At 44.2% G+C, this 12860-nt stretch overlaps 1 protein-coding gene across 4 annotated transcripts in view; it reads left to right on the top strand.

Moving 5' to 3' along the window:
- The window catches only part of LOC126093841 (uncharacterized), a 140148-nt gene that overhangs the window by 36694 nt on the left and 90594 nt on the right, over nt 1-12860 (top strand). The window lies entirely within an intron of this gene.

Consider the following 12860-nt stretch of genomic DNA (forward strand, 5'->3'; position numbering starts at 1 on the left):
TCCCGAGTTCGAGTCTCAGTCCGGTACACAGTTTTCATCTGCCAGGAAGTTTCAGAATGAAATTTTGTCAGCTCGAAAATGAGGTAGCAGACCTTTCTTAATCTTTCAAAATCCGTTGTGCTTTGCGCCACTTGTCCACTTAAGGTGGGAGCGAATGAATGAATGTGTGACAACAATTTGAGTCTTTTATAGGTATAAGTTTCTTTTGGTATGTATAACATCTGCATCAGTAATTCCATTACAACTACTGACGGCCTTGCGAGAGCCAGTCCTGACAAAACTCTACCATCTGGTGAGCAAGATGTACGAGACAGGCGAAATACCCTCTGACTTCAAGAAGAATATAATAATTTCAATCCCAAAGAAAGCAGGTGTTGACAGATGTGAAAATTACCGAACTATCAGTTTAATAAGTCACAGCTGTAAAATACTATCGCGAATTCCTTACAGACGAATGGAAAAGCTGGTAGAAACCGACCTCGGGGAAGATCAGTTTGGATTCCGCAGAAATGTTGGAACACGTGAGGCAGTACTGACTCTACGACTTATCTTAGAAAATAGATTAAGGAAAGGCAAATCTACGTTTCTAGCATTTGTAGACTTAGAGGAAGCTCTTGACAATGTTGACTGGAGTATTCTCTTTCAAATTCTGAAGCTGGCGGGGGTAAAATACAGGGAGCGAAAGGCTATTTACAATTTGTACAGAAACCAGAAGGCAGTTATAATAGTCGAGGGGCATGAAAGGGAAGCAGTGGTTGGGAAGGGAGGGAGACAGGGTTGTAGCTTCTTCCCGATGTTATTTAATCTGTATATTGAGCAAGCAGTAAAGGAAACAAAAGAAAATTTCGGAGTAGGTATTACAATCCGTGGAGAAGAAATAGAAACTTTGAGGTTTGCCGATGACATTGTAATTCTGTCAGAGACAGCAAAGGACTTGGAAGAGCAGTTGAACGGAATGGACAGTGTCTTGAAAGGAGGGTATAAGATGAACATCAACAAAAGCAAAACGAGGATAATGGAATGTAGTCGAATTAAGTCGGGTGATGCTGAGGGAATTAGATTAGGAAATGATACACTTAAGGTTGTAAAGGAGTTTTGCTATTTGGGGAGCAAAATAACTGATGATGGTCGAAGTAGAGAGGCTATAAAATGTAGACTGACAATGGCAAGGAAAGCGTTTCTGAAGAAGAGAAATTTGTTAACATCGAGTATAGATTTAATTGTCAGGAAGTCGTTTCTGAAAGTATTTATATGGAGTGTAGCCATGTATGGAAGTGAAATATGGACGATAAACAGTTTGGACAAGAAGAGAATAGAAGCTTTCGAAACGTGGTGCTACAGAAGAATGCTGAAGATTAGATGGGTAGATCACTTAACTAATGAGGAGGTATTTTATAGAATTGACGAGAAGAGGAGTTTGTGGCACAACTTGACTAGAAGAAGGGATCGGTTGGTAGGACATGTTCTGAGGCATCAAGTGATCACAAATTTATCATTGGAGAGCAGCGTGGAGGGTAAAAATCGTAGAGAGAGACCAAGAGACGAATACACCAAACACATTCAGAAGAATGTAGGTTGCAGCAAGTACTGGGAGGTGAAGAAGCTTGCACAGGATAGAGTAGCATGGAGAGCTGCATCAAACCAGTCTCAGGACTGAAGGCCACAACAACAACAAAATCTTCATCTACATATAAACTACGCTAGCCACCAAGCGGTGTGTAGCGGAGGGCACTATTCGCGCCAAAGTCATATTTCCACCCCTCTGTTCCACTCGCGTATCGCGCGTGGGAAAAACGACTGTCTGAGCACCTCAGTAAGAGCTCTCTGATTTCCCTTATCTATGAATGGTGATCATTGCGCGATTTGAAAGTTGGTGGTAATAATACGAGGGTAATCCCAAAAGTAAGGTTTCCTACTTTTTTTGTAAGTATGTAGACCTGTTTATTTCTACAATGGTTTACATCGGATTACAGCTTGAACATTTAGCTATTTTTCGACATAATCACTACTTCTCTCGATGCATTTTTGTAGACGCTGTGGCAGTTTTTGTATGCTCATGTCATACCAGCTCGCCGCCATGCTGTTCAGAAAGTTATGAACCGCCACTGGTGTGATTGTTGCTTGGTCACAGGTGTAAAGTGGTATGCTCAGGTTTCGTCACCCGTGACAACTGAGTCCAGAAAGTTGTCCTGTTCGGCTGCAAGGCGGTGAAGAAATGTGCGGGAAGCATCAGTTCGTTGCCGCATGTGGTCCTCAGTCAGCATGCGTGGCACCCATCTTGCGCACACCTTCCGGTAGTTCAATGTTTCCGTTAAAATTCTGTGAGCCGTGCTTCGGGAAACCTCAGGAACCAACGTGCAGAGATCATCCAGGGTGATCTGCCGATCTTCACGCATGCTTTCCTCAACCTTTAACGCTGTCTCCTCAGAAATTAGACGGTCCCCCGCTCCGTCGTTCGTCGTGAATTTCGGTCCGACCAGCTGCAAACTCTGTACACCACTTGCGAACATTTTGACATCCATGCACGACTCACCATACAGTTCCGTCAATTGCCAATGGATTTCAATCGGCGCAGTGCCCTTTGGTTCCAAAAACCGAGTAACTGCGCGCAATTCGCACTTGGCGGTAACATCCAACGGGAACTCCATTCACAACGGCTGCCAATCCAAGACTGAGCGCCTCAGCGCGGCGTGCGCATGTTTACACACAGCGCGTGAAGCACTCTTCGTAACAACTGCCACACAAATAGAGTTCTGTACTTATATATATAAAAAAGGAGACCTTACTTTTGCGATTACCGTCGTATATGCTCTACAGCCTCGGCGAAGATCGGATTTTGGAATTAAGTAAGCAGCCCCTTCTATTTAGCGCGTCGTCTGTCTGCAAGTATGTCCCACTTCAAACTTTCTATGAGATTTGTAACGTTCTCGCGATGGCTAAATGTACCAGTCACGAATCTTGCCGCTCTTCTTTGGACCTTCTCAATCTCTTGAATGAGACCAAACTGGTAAGGGTCCCATACAGACGAACAATACTCTAAGACAGGACGAACTAAAGTATTGTAAGCAATTTCCTTTGCTGAAGGACTGCATCGCTTCTGGATTCTACTAATAAACTGCAATATAGAGTTCGCCTTACCCATTACCTGTGTAATCTGATCGTTCCATTTGAGATCATTTCGAATAGTCACACCCAGATACTTGACGGATGTTACCGCTCCCCTGGGCATTTATTTTGTACTCGTACATTAATGCGGATTTTCGCTTTGTTATACGCAGTAGATTACACTTACTAATGTTGAGAGATAACTGCCAGTCTCCACACCACGCATTTATTTTCTGCATATCCTCATTTATTTGTTCACAACTTTCGTGTGATACTACTTTCCAGTAGACTACAGCATCATCAGCAAACAGTCTAATACCGCTGTCAATGCCATCAACCAGATCGTTTATGTAAATCGTAAAAAGCAGCGGACCTATTACGCTGCCCTGGAGCACACCTGATGTTACGCTTGTTTCTGTTGAAGTCTTCTCATTCAGGACGACATACTGCTCTCTGTCTGTTAGAAAACTTTCTATCCAACCTCATATGTCGTCGGATAGACCGTAAGCGCGCAAGTTTTGGAGTTAGCGACAGTGCGGAACTGAGTCGAACTCCTTTCGAAAGTCGGGGAATATGGCATCAACCTGGGAGACGGTTTCTAGAGCCTGTTGTATATCATGCACAAAGAGGGCCAGCTGTGTCTCGCATGACCGCTGTTTCCTACAACCGTGCTGGTTTCTGCAGATTAGCTTCTCAGAGTCTAGAAAGGTCATTATGTCTGAACACAAAGTATGTTCCATGATTGTTTGATAATTGAAAGAGGGAATATGGTGCTGCAGTTCTCTACCGTAAACGAGTTTTTGAAAGCTAGGTTTAGAATTTTGGCCTTCTGTTTATGATCATCCGTTACATTACCCGTACTGTCAGCAAGAGAAGGTATTGAATTATTTGTAGCGTTCATAGATTTTACGTTCGACCGAAATTTTTTGGGGTTATTGTTAGAATCTACGGATAAAATATTGCTTTCAAATTCGTTAAAAGAATCTCTCATTGACCTTTTGACAGCTGTTTTCCTTTCGCATAATTTATTTTTGTCAGCGGGGCAGTGAAAACGTTGAAAACGACTGTGCAAAATTCTCTGCTTTCTCAGCAATTTCCTAACACGTTTGTTGAACCAAGATGGATCCTTTCCCTCCCCTATATTTTTACTAGGCACATATTTCTCTAGCATGTGGTGGACAATACCTTTAAATTCCGACCAAATATGCTCAATATCTTTGTGTCCTGCAATGAATGCTTGGAGCTGACTATGAAGATATTCATTAATGACACTTTTATTTGGTTTCCCAAACAAGAAAACTCTATGCTGTTTCTTTGTTGTTTTTTTTGCAACTTCCACTGACATAGAAGCCACAACGACATTTTGGCCGCTAATACCTTCTTCTAGATTAACTTCCTCAAAAAGTTCAGGTCTGTTTGTCGCCAGGATATCTAATATGTTCCCAGCTCGAATTGGTTTTCTAACCAATTTCTCAAGGTTGTATGTTGAGAACGCTCCTAGAATAACTTCACACAAGTCTTTCTTCTGCCCCCTGTGATACATAACTAATGGATAATTTGGATATTTATTTCCTATGTACTCAAGACTTTCCTTGAAACGTTCTGCGACGTTTGTTGCGGATGCTGGTGGCCTATAAAAACATCATAATACAATTGTCACTCCTTGTTTGATTGACAGCTTTATCCAGACTATTTCACAGCCCGAGCCAGTATCGACTTCAGCTGCGTTTGAACAGCTTTCAACAGCAAACAACTTTTGGTACCTAACACAATATTGGGCATTACTACCGTTTGTTTCGGAGAGTATCATGGGGATCTTGCTACAGAGACTTTTACAATTTACTAATTAGATTTAGAACTGCGCTGATAACTTCGCCATCGAGCGCCCGTGTACACCAGACACAAACACACACACCTGCTTAACTCCTAAGCTCCTTCAAAAGAGGCCTCGGAAGTCCCAAGGACACCGACCGACCGCCGTGTCAACCTTAGGCGAAAGTCGTCACTGGATGTGGATGTGAAGGGGCATGTTGTCAGCACACCGCTCTCCCGGCCGTTGTCAGTTTTCCTGAGCGAAGCCGCTACTTCTCAGTCAAGTAGCTCCTCAATTCGCCTCACAAGAGCTGACTGCACCTCGCTTGCCAACAGCACTCAGCAGACCGAACTGTCACCCATAGCAGACCGAACTGTCACCCATCTGAGTGCTAAGCCAAGCCCAACAGTGCTTCCGTCATCTGACGGGAGCCGGTGTTACCACTGAGGCACACCAGCTTAATGCCCACTATGGCAGTCGTTTTTCACCACCTGTTGGAAATAAAATTTTGAAAAGCCCTGGAAGGGAGCAGCACTTGGCAGGGGAGTGTAACTGGCAGGGCCAGATCGAGAAAATTTTTCCGCACAACTGGCAGGTCTCCTTTCCCCGAGTTATTAGTTGCCTTTCATTGGGCTTTTACTCATGTCGTTTAACTCAAATCATAAATATAACATTAGCTGAATGGTAGTGATCAAGCTTTTCACACGAGTGGCTTCTTTCGATTACTGATGACGACACCAATTTAAACTTACATGCCTCTTCCAAGCGTCAGATGAAAATATTTGCACCAAGCTATGATTCTCAGGAGCTTTCTCATTTACTTATCCTCCTTCATACTCAAATCTCTCGCATTCCTATTTGCTAGCTTAAGACATCCTTTTTTTCTAAAAGTCTTATCCTTGTCACGCTTACTTCCTTTCTGTTGTGATTTGTTTTCCTCTAAAGATTGCGAGTGCCTCAGTGTCCTTCGACTGCGTTATGGCTGCTCCACATGGTCAGCCCAGCAGTGGGGTTGCCACTTCACTACTTCTCAGTTGGCAGGATTTTTCGTCTAGGTATCGTTCACGCCGTCGTAGAAAGAGCGTGTGAGCAGAATTCCAGAAGAAAACTGACGAAACAGCATTTGAGACACAGGCTGAGAAGAAGAAATCCTGGAGGGCATATAATGAGATGGTCTCAATAAGAATCTTTGAAATGGAATAGGCAGTTAGCCTAATTCCCAGAAGTGAAAAAGAAGATGATGATGCTAAACATTATAACAAAATTTTAAACGGTGGATCAAAATTAATAGCGAAACCTGACACGTGACAAAGTATACTATAACATAAGCAAGAACTTCCCAGTAACCATTGGACCGCAAACGAACCGTTTGCGAGGTAATTTCGAATGCTTTGTTACTAACCGCCGCTGACATCAGTACCAAGCAATGCTCTAGTTATTACAAACGTATTTGAAATGTAAAGTTCCTATCTAATTAGGCTCAAATTTCGTCCATGGCACGCGTCACCATATGCAACGTTGGTGAATCTGGGAGCACAGGCACAATTTGCTGCTGATATAAGGCGACATTTAATGAGTTTCAACTTATCGTCAAGACTCGGTATTCGTAGTCGTAGATTAAGGTATTGTATGTGATTATACGTCACTGGAATCTTGGTTTCACGAAAAATGTCGTCATAACTGAGTTAGACGTCAGGCTAGAGCAGTTTGTTGTGTACCCCTCCGTCGCTTTTTTTCGCCTGGTCGTCAGTGGTCACTCAAGATGCTATCAGTACCCGTGAAATAGTAAGGCTGACGTCTTGTATACGTTTGGCGGAATAAAACTCGTTCGAAAAACATTTACAACAAGACTGACGCAGGATTGACGCTTTTTGATGAACATCACAGAACGCGTCGATCCAGCGCTCGGCTCAATTTATCAAAGCAGCTCTGTCTACGGAGTAGCGTTTACATAGTTCTGCTGTTGCTCTTCCGGTCTCTGAGGATTATTTGAATACACCTGACCTTTCAATTTGCCCCGCAGGTGAAAACCAGAGGGAGAGAGATCAGGCGATCGAGGTGGACAGAAATTGCAGTGCCTCTGCTGACTGTCCTCTCCTCACGGAATACCTCACGAACTCGTGACAGAACACTGTCAAGGCAGTGAGTGTTGCTGTTCCGTCTTGATTCATACAGTCTTTCATCATCTTTGAGCTGACACAAATATGGATTAAGCGGTTCTGGACATACCCCTCAGCATTAAAAGTTTAGTGAAACAATCGTGTTACGATGCGGACACGGACATTTCACGCTGAAGGCCAGTCTTGAGATTGTGCAACGGTTCGTCAAAGTATTCATAGGGATTTTTTGATGCATAATGGCGCACATCGTGTGAGATCAAAACCCTCGCAAGTTGAACCAGGCCTCATCTGAAGAAACCGAAAAACAGAGGATCCAAAAGGTCTGATTCCATTTCACTCAGAAACCACCGGCAGAATACACTTAAATGCCACAAAAGCGGTTAAAATAAAGAATTAGTTGCGTAAAAGAAGCTTAAATGAAGATTTAATACACTTCACACACGTGAATGTATGCTTTCACAGAAGAATATACTGATGAGTGCTTCTCGGAATATCAGCCGAGTAAACAGACCGATGTGTAGCGAAGTTTCGCCCAATTCCATTCCTAACATCTTTTTCACCAGAAAATGCTTAGAAGGAAACTTGCCTGGGCTTCAGTCAGTTTCCCCGGTTGATATTCCGAGAAGAAATTCCAGTCAGTAGTAACTAGACTGTAACTTGCGACATAGTACCACTGTATATCTACGCTACTGGCCATTAAAATTGCTACACCAAGAAGAAATGAAGATGATAAACGGATATTCATTGGACAAATATATTATACTAGAACTGACATGTGATTACATTTTCACACAATTTGAGTGCATAGATCCTGGGAAATCAGTAACCAGAACAACCACCTCTGGCCGTAATAACGGCCTTGATACGCCTGGGCATTGAGTCAAACAGAGCTTGGATGGCGTGTAAAGTACAGCTGCCCATGCAGCTTCAACACGATACCACAGTTCATCAAGAGTAGTGACTGGCGTATTGTGACGAGCCAGTTGCTCGACCACCATTGACAGACGTTTTCAATTGGTGAGAGATCTAGAGAATGTGCTGGCCAGGGCAGCAGTCGAACATTTTCTGTATCCAGAAAGGCCCCTACAGGACCTGCAACATGCGGTCGTGCACTATCCTGCTGAAATGTATGGTATCGCAGGGATCGAATGAAGGGTAGAGCCACGGGTCGTAACACATCTGAAATGTAACGTCAGTGAGAACAAGAGGTGATCGAGACGTGTAACCAATGGCACCCCATACCATCACGCCGGGTGATACGCCTGTATGGCGATGACGAATACACACTTCCAATGTGCGTTCACCGCGATGTCGGCAAACACGGATGCGACCATAATGATGCTGTAAACAGAACCTGGATTCATCCGAAAAAATGTCGTTTGCCATTCGTGCACTCAGGATCGTCGTTGAGTACACCATCTCAGGCGCTCCTGTTTGTGATGCAGTGGCAAGTGTAACCGGAGCCATGGTCTCCGAGCTGATAGTCCATGCTACTGCAAACGTCGTCGAACTGTTCGTGCAGACGGTTGTTGTCTTGCAAACGTCCCCATCTGTTGAGTCAGGGATCGAGACGTGGCTGCACGATCCGTTACAGCCATGCGCAGAAGATGGCTGTCATCTCGACTGCTAGTGATACGAGGCCGTTGGGATCCAGCACGGCGTTCCGTATTACCCCCCTGAACCCACCGATTCCATACTCTGTTAAAAGTCATTGGATCTTGACCAACGCGAGCAGCAATGTCGCGATACGATAAACTGCAATCGCGATAAGCTACAATCCGACCTTTATCAAACTCGGAAACGTTATGGTACGCATTTCTCCTCCTTACACGAGGCATCACAACAACGTTTCACCAGGCAACGCCGGTCAACTGCTGTTTGTGTATGAGAAATCGGTTGGAAACTTTCCTCATGTCAGCCCGTCGTAGGTGTCGCCACCGGCGCCTACCTTGTGTGAATGCTCTGAAAAGCTAATCATTTGCGTATCACAGCATCTTTTTCCTGTCGGTTAAATTTCGCGTCTGTAGCACGTCATCTTCGTGGTGTAGCAATTTTAATGGCCAGTTGTGTAAATCAGCCTTTACTTGATGATGATTTTACTTTACTCGAGGTAAAAATCGAATATTCCAACCGCACGTAATTCAGTTAGAAATGACATCGCTGCAGCTGAAAACGTTTAAGTTTAGTTCCGTTCAGTGTTATCAATATTGTGCTGCCAATTCGTCTCTGATTCTGAGAGCTTTGGGACACAGGTTTATCATTATGGCCGCGTTTCCAGATTACAAGAGATTAAATAAACCGCTTTTTCGTACACAAGTACTTGGCACCGACGCTTTGCACAGAATTCGATTACGGACTCGTCTGATAAGATAGTCCCATTCTCCTGCAGCTGATAGCTGAATCAGCAAACGCGATGCAACAGCAAACAGCGACCTCTTGTCCGCTAATATTGTGTCAAGGTAGTGAGTGACGACACGCAGTTACAGAGAAAATAGGCAGATAAGAAGAGGGCAGCACACCACAGGGGAATCCCATTCTGCAGGAATGGCGAGACAAAACTGGCTCGTAAGATATTTGTAAGACTGGCGCGGAAGTGACTGTCGTTAGTGAACAAGAGAACTGCACAGCTCAGAAAATGATGGAGACGGTGATTTAGAGGCACACGTTCACGCATGCGCATTCCCGCGTGCTGTGTCCCGATTATTTCGCTGTGTAATTACTTTTCACTGTGTGTGAGAAGGAGACATGAAACTTCCTGGCAGATGTAAACTGTGTGCCGAACCGATACTCGAATTCGGAACCTTTGCCTTTCGCAGGCAAGTGCTCAACCATCTGAGCTACCCAAGCACGATTCACGACCCGTCCTCACAGCTTCAATTCTGCCAGTACCTTGTCTCCTACCTTCCAAACTGGGCAGAAGCTCTTCTGCGAACCTTGCAGAACTAGCACTCCTGGAATAGATATTGTGGAGACATGGCTTAGCCACAGCCTGGGGGATGTTTCCAGAATGAGATTTTCACTCTGCAGAGCACTTTCCCGCGAAAGGCAAAGGTCCCGAGTTCGAGTCTCGGTCCGGCACACAGTTTTAATCTGCCAGGAAGTTTCATATCAGCGCACACTCCGCTGCAGAGTGAAAATCTCATTCTGGAAGGGGACATGTTTGATCGGCACTTGAATGCAACGCAAAATGGTGCTCACGATAAAACAATTCGTATTGATTGTCGAGTGTTTATAAACCACAATTCGTGGAAAACTGTGCGAAACGGTCTGAGTAAGAGTTTCAGATTGAAAGTGTCTTGAAGAACAGCCAGAAAAATCTGCAATGCAAAACTTTGTGGCAAAATGGCGCAAACGGACTTCGCAGCGAATAAAAGAGGTTAACTATCCCAAAGCAGTTCCAACACCGGAAAATATTACTCAAATGAAAGAGAACCTGGTACAAAGTACGACGAAATCTCGAGGCCGTTTATCTGTCCAAGTGGGAACTAAGAGATTGTTTTGTCAAAATGGCTCTGAGCACTATGGGACTCAACATCTTAGGTCATAAGTCCCCTAGAACTTAGAACTACTTAAACCTAACTAACCTAAGGACATCACACACACCCATGCCCGAGGCAGGATTCGAACCTGCGACCGTAGCAGTCCCGCGGTTCCGGACTGCAGCGCCAGAACCGCTAGACCACCGCGGCCGGCCCCGATTGTTTTGTCGAACAGTGTCAAAAAGGTCCTGCATCTGTACCCTCTCAAATTTACTCTTGCGCATTAGTTAACGGTAGCCTCGGTACTAAAGGAATAAAACCAGCAAGACGCGAAACTATTCATACAGGAGATACTAGATGACTTTGGCTCGCAGTTCGACTACGTTAACGAAACATGAAGTGGCGCCAGACACTCACCACGTGGCGTAGGAGAAAGGGCACAAGTTTTCAAACTAGGAAGACCTAAATTCTGAGTCAAATTTTGCACGCGAGAACTGAAAGAGCTACTGCCAGACGAAGCGGAAAAGTGAGCATGAAAGTATACACTTTAGTGCCGAACTGCAAGCTACTGTGACTAACCAACACATCGCGCACATTATGCTCAACTGTACAAGGAAACCCTACAGTCTTATAACCGGGAAAAATTGCGTAGACCGTAAATTAAGGAGCGCACATCAGTAAAATGACCTATAAGGTTCCCTCTGGGCCACAGGGCGCGAAGCACGTCGGCGCTCATGCTTGCCGATGCTTCATCTTCTGGAAGCAGCACCTCCTCCAGTCCCAGGCATGGTCACACTATAGTCCGTGAGACGAGTGATAGGTACTGACAGTTCCGGCGGGCAGACGGCGCTGTTGCCGAACGTGGCTCACAGCACGCGGCGCCCTGTCTGCTACACGCATTCTCTAGCAGCAGAAATAAAAGCGAGACAAAATACAAGTCGTATTGGTACGCGTGAATTTATTTAAAGTTGATGCTTGAAATATATTAACTCGAAAACTGATAAGAGCTATTTAGTACAAGTATCTAAGATGCTGAAACATGATAAAGTTATTTGTTAAACTTCACTACTGAAATGAAAACTATTTTCGCAAGTTGTTGAACATTAGCAGTTTTGGTTTCCATTGTTAAGTATTAGCATTATTAATTTGTTCTACTACAAGCTACAGAATAATTGGTCAGTGTATTAAGAGTTATAATCTGAAGAAAGTACTCCCAATATGATGATCTGGTTGTAGATCGATAGCAAACTCCCTCCTTACATTCCTGAATACGTTGTAGTTACTGTAATGGAAAAACACCACTCACATCACTGTCAGAATCTGATTTGACATTGTCTTCCTCAGCACTACTCGAACTATCACTGCTCTCTCCCAGATGTATAATTAAATTTTCGATGCATTCTTCCACAACCCCTTCGGTTTTGGCCGCCTCTCTGATGACACTTGCAGTACTGTTTACAATTTTAGCCCACGTCTCGCTTGTCACTTTATTGATAGCTGCTGGTAGGAGAGTTTCCACTTCAAAGATCGTGAATTTTTTATTGTTTGCAGCAATGTAATTTTTTATCTGCGCCCACACTCCTTCAATTGCATTGAAGTGACAGTGGTATGGAGGAAGCCGAACGATTTCATGCCCGTGCCTTTTAGCAATCTCGTCAATTACATATGTTGGAAATTGGGGTTTCTTTTGTGCCACAATTTCGAGCAGTTCCGTCTTCCTTAAATCTTCTCTGAAATCTACTTTTCGCCGTTTCAACCACTGAATGATATCGTCTTTTTTTGTTGCCAAGGTTGGTGCCTTATCGTGAACAACGGAATGATAAGGCGCATTGTCCATAACAATCACTGATGGACTTGTCAGATTCGTCATAAGCGATGTCTCGAACCATTCTTGAAATACTACACTGTTCATTTCTTCATGGTAATCTCCCGTCTTTTTTGACCGAAACATTTTCAAGCAGTTTGGCACAAAACCTTTCGATGTTCCTGCATGTAAGACAGTAATACGCCCTCCTTTGCCAACAGCCACTGCCATTGTCCCCTCGGGCGTTCCATCATTCCAGCCTCTACGTAAAGTATTGTGGCGTAACAAGACAGCCACGCCACTCGGAAGTAGCCGAAATGCACGCGTTACACACGCCGGCTGGCGTGAGGTCTGAAACAGGATACGTAATGAATGCTATAAAAAAAAGTACGTAGCTTCTATAATACTTAACTTTAATCCATCATTTGTATACAGCATTCTTGATGATACAAGTGAGACTCTCTCTAGATATGGTTAATGGCGCCTTGCTAGGTCGTAGCCATGGACTTAGCTGAAGGCTATTCTAACTATCTCTCGGC

The sequence above is a fragment of the Schistocerca cancellata genome, chromosome 1, assembly GCF_023864275.1.
Source record: "Schistocerca cancellata isolate TAMUIC-IGC-003103 chromosome 1, iqSchCanc2.1, whole genome shotgun sequence".
Taxonomy (NCBI): Eukaryota; Metazoa; Arthropoda; class Insecta; order Orthoptera; family Acrididae; genus Schistocerca; species Schistocerca cancellata.